Source organism: Urocampus carinirostris, chromosome 12 (genome assembly GCF_059441175.1).
Source record: "Urocampus carinirostris isolate Australia breed hairy pipefish chromosome 12, RoL_Ucar_1.0, whole genome shotgun sequence".
NCBI classification, from domain to species: domain Eukaryota; kingdom Metazoa; phylum Chordata; class Actinopteri; order Syngnathiformes; family Syngnathidae; genus Urocampus; species Urocampus carinirostris.
In genome coordinates this window covers 20332211-20338337 of record NC_142360.1, presented here as the reverse complement: position 1 = coordinate 20338337, position 6127 = coordinate 20332211, and positions in this window count along the sequence as shown.

The window sequence follows — 6127 nt, the reverse complement described above, 5'->3', positions numbered from 1 at the left end:
ACTGACATCTAGTAAAATCTGTCAGCGGCCCATTGGGTAAAAAGTCTGGACCCTTATGGCTTCCTGCAACATGTGACTAAAGAATACATATGTTTTATTTCAACTGAATTATTTCTTGCACCAGGAGTCTTCATTCACTGTTGGTCATCTGAAATGGAAAAGCGAGTTTTGTGTACGTGTATTGCTGTCGGGTGCACTGAATTTGTTGAGTTTCCACCTTACTCTTAAAATGCATTATTTCCAGTCAGAAGCACTAAAGACTAGAGACAAACAAATCTATTTAAAGTCAATTTTCCGTAACATTACAGTCTGTACGTGACTCATTTTCTTCAAGGCACCTTCCGGGACGAATACCAGGAGGTTGAACAAAAGTTCAGGATCACAAGCGTGATAAATGAAATAAATTTAAATCTTCTGAGATCGTTTTGAATAAATGTTCTATTGACCAAGTTATTCATGTAGTATGTATCATTAATGTATGTATGTGTATGTATAATTCATTCAAGTGCTACGTGTTAGGTTCAATGACACGAAAAAGAAAGGTATATTGTTTGAGTGCACATGCTAAAATTGTGTGTGACAACAAGTCACTTTAGATTTTTCATTGAAAAAAAGTCCAAAATCCTGATCGAAAATGTTGCATACAGTTGAGAATGAATACAAATGAGAAAATAAACATTACCCTATTTTCAGGACTATAAGGTGCAACTTAAAACAAACATTTGCTAGAAATTTTAAACTGCGTCTTATAACCCAGTGCCAATTGAGAACGGGTACGTAAAGTGCGTCGGGAGGCCTTTAGTGACTTGAGAAGCGCTTTATAAATGCAAACGGTTTAGCAGAATTACAGTAAATACAATCGGAAATGCATATTTCCAATGAAACTCCTACATACAGTAACCATTTATCAATACATTCCTTTTTAGTGGTAAAACATATGTACATGCCTTTTTGCAAGGATAAAATGGGTAATTTCCCTCGACACACTAAACCTGCTTATGGCGGTAGTTTCGTCAATTGGTTTTACCACTGAAGAGGGACCGTGACCACAAGGAATGTGTTATTGAAGATTAAATTCTTCTTTGAATGGTGAAAACTTCAAAAGTACAATACGCATTGAGACCTTGTGCCATTAAGTTCATGCAAAAAAAAGTGCAAAAACTTTCCATCTTTTACAAGATATAGTTTTGAATACATCATATAAATATCGTTAGAAACTTACAGCATTGCCTTGTTAATCCATCAACATGGATGAGGATGGATTGGACATGCAACAGTCCGTGTCGGTTAAACTGGCGGAACCAGAAATGATGCAAGAAACCCGGAAGAAGTATTATTTTGCTACAATTATCAACTTTAAAGTTATTCCCAGATCTTAAAAATACAAAACAAACATACAAAAGTAAATAGTACATACTTTTCGCATAATATCTACATATATGTCATTGGTATATTCCAATTATTTTCCGAGAGAATGCATTTTGAAGACAGCCTATTTTCTCTTTAACTTCCTGAGCACTGGCGTCACGTGAAAGACACCATGTTGGTTTACATGTAATCTAGTCGAAAAAGTTTTGAGCCAAGTTGTGGTAGTTTTAAGGGAGACTGTCTAGGCGTTGTGTCACAGGTGGGTGCAGAAATGGTACAACGAATGGCAAGCAGCCAAGATGGAGTGACCTGGCACACACACAGAGAGCTTACATGGGCTAAACCAGCCGGGACACGGCAGGCTGGCCGACTGCTATAGAGAACGAACCGGGACGGACCGGCAGAAAAAAAAAAGCAAACTGGCTGACCAAAATCATGCAGTAAGCGGCCACGATAACCACGATCCATAGCAGCAACAAACACAAAACCAGGTGGGACAAAAAAGAATGAGCACGGCAGGCTGGCCAGCTAGCCGACTGCTATTGGGGCTAACCCAGACCAAAGAAAACTGGAAAACTTGGCGAGTTTTAATTTCAAGACACGTGGACAGAAACACAAAACGTCGCAATCACATACCTAAAAATTAGGCGAAGTAAAAAAAAAACGCACGTTGTATACGACATCAGGTAAACTTACCCTTTGACGATCAACTCGGACAAAACAAAAGTCCCCCGGAGACTCGGTAAGCAAAGTTCAAATCGCTCCAAGCTGAAAGGAGTGCCATGCATTCGCTGATTACTTTGATGGCTGTCTGTTTTTCAACGGGACGTGCTGGTGTCATCCGGTGACGGCACATGAGGTCGAACTGTCTACTTTTAAAATTCATTTATCAAAATCAATCGCGTTTGGAATATTTTAAAACATATCTGCATGATTGTGGGGAGGAACACTACACATTCTGTGCCTAGATGTAAACAAGGGTCTTTTATAATCCTTTGAGGTCAAATAAACCAAAAAATCTTTATGTAAAACACTTACTAATGAACCTACGTTCCCTTTTGGCCTTCCGTATTGCAGTGTTTAGCACATTCGCCTAACACGCAAAAGGTCCCTGGTTCGAGACCGGGTGGAAACAGATGTTGGCCTGGAGAGGGATGGGCGCTACCAGACTACTTGGCCAAAACACACCACAAGAAATGGTGCTCCTACGGCCCTATAGTAGTTTAGGGATCTAACCATTATATTTTAAACACAATAACTTATTGAGTAACAAAAGACAGGGTAACACAATGATTGTAAATTATTTCTCTTTTAGGCAACTTGCTTTAATAGCATTTGTGGCTCCAAAGTAAAAAAAAAAGTAGTCGTCTTGGGAGTTTTATGTGTTAGTCTAAAATAGTGTGATTCACCCGCACGCTATCACCAAATAAAACAGCAAGATGCAAATCCAACGTTGTTTGTACAAACACGCGCCAGCTGTTGCTTAAGTGACTGACACTGCAGCTCCAATGGGCTCTCTATCACGTAGAATATCAGAGATGATACTTGTTTCATCCACTCTGATTAGGAATAGAGATTTGTGGTGCTTTGGAGGGAAGCTAGAACAGTGGTCCTCAATTGACTTGAGGTCCCACCATTCCACCATGACAATCTGCGACCCAGAATCAAGAGAGAAATTTCACCTCTCAAATGTATCCAAGTAAAGGATTTTGCCATTTAAACCAGCAAAAATGAATGAATGAATGAAAACTTTATTCGAACATCAAAATAAAAACAATAACTCAACAACAAAATAATGTTACATAATATGTTCGCAAAGGGGTAGTAAGAAGCAAATGCTTATATTACCCACCCCTTCATTTTCCCCACCAAATATACCAATGATATAACAACAAATGTAATGATGTTAATAATAACAGTTTTGATATAAGAATAGCAACAATAACACAAAGTTAACTAGACGCACTATACCCAATCTCCCGCACCACTCATACCCCACCCTCCTCATCTCTTTATTCCACCAGGAATGTTCCTTTGTATCTAAACCTCAACAAGTGAATAGTTGGGCACCGTTTGATCTCGTCTTGCAATCCGTTCTAAAGCTTGACTCCACACACAGACACACACATACTTTTCCTGGTGGTTCTCACCTTTGAGATTATGAATTCACTACCGCCCCTTAAATTATAATTCCCCTCTTTCTGAATGAATAATTTATGGATGTTTTCTGGCACTATGTTTTTGTTGACCTTGAATAGCAGTTGTGCAGTGAAAAATTTTACTAAATCATCTAATTTTAATAATTTGGACTGAAGGAATAAAATATTAGTATGATCTCGATGTCCTACCCTGTGTATGGTTCTAATTGCATGTTTTTGGAGGATGAAAAGGGGCTGTAGAGAACTTTTGTAACTGAACTAAACTGATATACTTGCATATAAGCATGCATCGCAAAAAAACGACCTTCTAAAACTGCTAAAAAAGTCATACACCAATTATTAACAAAACGTATACCTAAACAACAAAAATCATTGAGTTATGTAGGTAATAAAGATTAATATACTGATGGAAAAAAAGCTAAATATATATTGATTTTAATACATTTACTGTACCTTGCAGCCTTATTTTGCCATGTCTATGACCCATTTTTGGGTCAAGACCCACCAGTTGAGGAACACTAAGCCAGAGAAATAACTTCTGAATATTAATATTGACAATTCTTCTCCTTGGGATATTTCCCAGAAAGCCTGGCAGTGATTATGTATTGATTTTTCGAAACAAACATAATTTTTAGAATATACTGCAGTGTTGGGCGTGTAACTGAGAAACTGTAATCATTTGAAGTTACTAGTTACTTTATTCAAAAAGTAATTCAGTAAACCCAAGATTACTGACACCCAAAAGTACCTAGTTACAAATCAACTTCGATATTTTCTTAGAAGCCGACACCCTAAAACTGCTTTAAAATAGCCACATACTAAAATTATTTCATACTCCAAATATTAATAAAAGGTATACCTAAACAACAATAATTTGTTGATTTTGTAAATAATAAATATTAATATACTGGTTGAAAACAAAAAAAAATTAAAACAATTTACTGAACCTTCAAGCCGTGCTTAATTGGCAGACATTTTCGAATTTCGCAATCATTTCCTTCTTTGACTCAATCATTGATGTCACTGTTTTCCACCCCTCTTCCCCTCATCACTAACGTTTGTGGGACTTATTATTATAGGAAGAAAAAGAAAATAAAACAAACTAAATTACAATAAAATGAGATGTGCACCCTCTCAAACACTATCCGGCTGGCGCCGATTGACTTTAGATGGTAAATGGTAGCGCTTTTCAAGTTAATGAAGACCTCCCAAAGCGCTTTACAATGTGCTTCACACTTACCCATTCACACACAGACTCACACACCAATAGGGAGTCAGCCATGCAACGCGCCTACCTGCTAATTAGGGGCATTAGGCATTCAGTGTCTTGCCCAAGGACATTTCGACATATAACCCGGCACACTTTTGAGTCCTGACTCACCTGTTGAGAAACACTGCCTTACACTTACCTTGAAATAAAAATTTCATCATCATCTTTTTGGGTGATTTGCTTTAAAACCGACCCCGCGATAAGCACCCGGTAATCTCGTCGCCACGGCAACTGCTATACACCTCCCCAGTCCACCGGTTGTCTTGGTGAGTATGATTTGTACCCTCCCGAACCCGATGCCTCATGCTCCAATGGTGCTATTTGTCTTGAGGAGAGAAATTGTGAAACAGCAGTATGATGTGTATGCGCTGTGGTTTTTATGGTCCATATAAAATTACAGAGGGTACACAAAACGCCCATAAAAGGCATGTTTGCGTGCCCATCTGAATCCAAGGCCACTTAGGACCTATACTGCTCGATAACAGCATATGATCATTTCAGTGTAGGCCTGTTTGTTTAAACGGACACAAATATTCAATATTGAACTTGGTAACATATACAAAATGTGCTCTACATTATCTCATATGTCCATTTCAGGTATATGCCACGTGATCCTTTATAAACATAGAGCACTGCTCAAAGTACAATTATTGCAGTACGGGGTGATAGTATCGTGATATATCTGTCTTTTATATTGAGATCAGGAACTTTGGGGCATCGAGTTTAATCTGAAGTTGACAGATGATAGTTTGTTTGACATGCGATAACAAATCCATGTATCGCAATATCGGTATTTCATCCTACAGTGTTGTCTCGAATTAAAGTATTCGTCTAAAAAAATTCAAAATAAGTGGTCAGCATGCCCGCGGCACAGTTCTGAGGTCATGGTATCAAATCCAGCCACCAGCCTTCCTGTGCAGGGTTTGCATGCTCTTCCCGTGCTTGCGTGAGTTTCCTCTAGGCACCGTGTACTACCGTTATCTCGGATCATTATTTAGTTACATTCGAGGTGCTAGCTAAATTTAGTACTAAAAAAGCTGAAGGATTTAGCGGACGCAATATAAGCTCTGGCACAGTTTCTGAGCTCTCCGATCTTCTTCCAAGAGCAGTTGCGTCCTTTCCTTCATACAAAGGCTCTATCGACTCACTCATGAATGAGTTTAATGCTACCCTGGCTAGTGTCCTGGATACAGTAGCGCCCATACGGCTTAAATCACGACCTAAAAGACGCACGCCTTGGTTTACTGATTGCTCTTCCCCCAGAGATCCGATCTGCAACTTCAGTGAAAATGTTTAAATCTAAACTTAAAACTCATTTCTGCTCTATAGC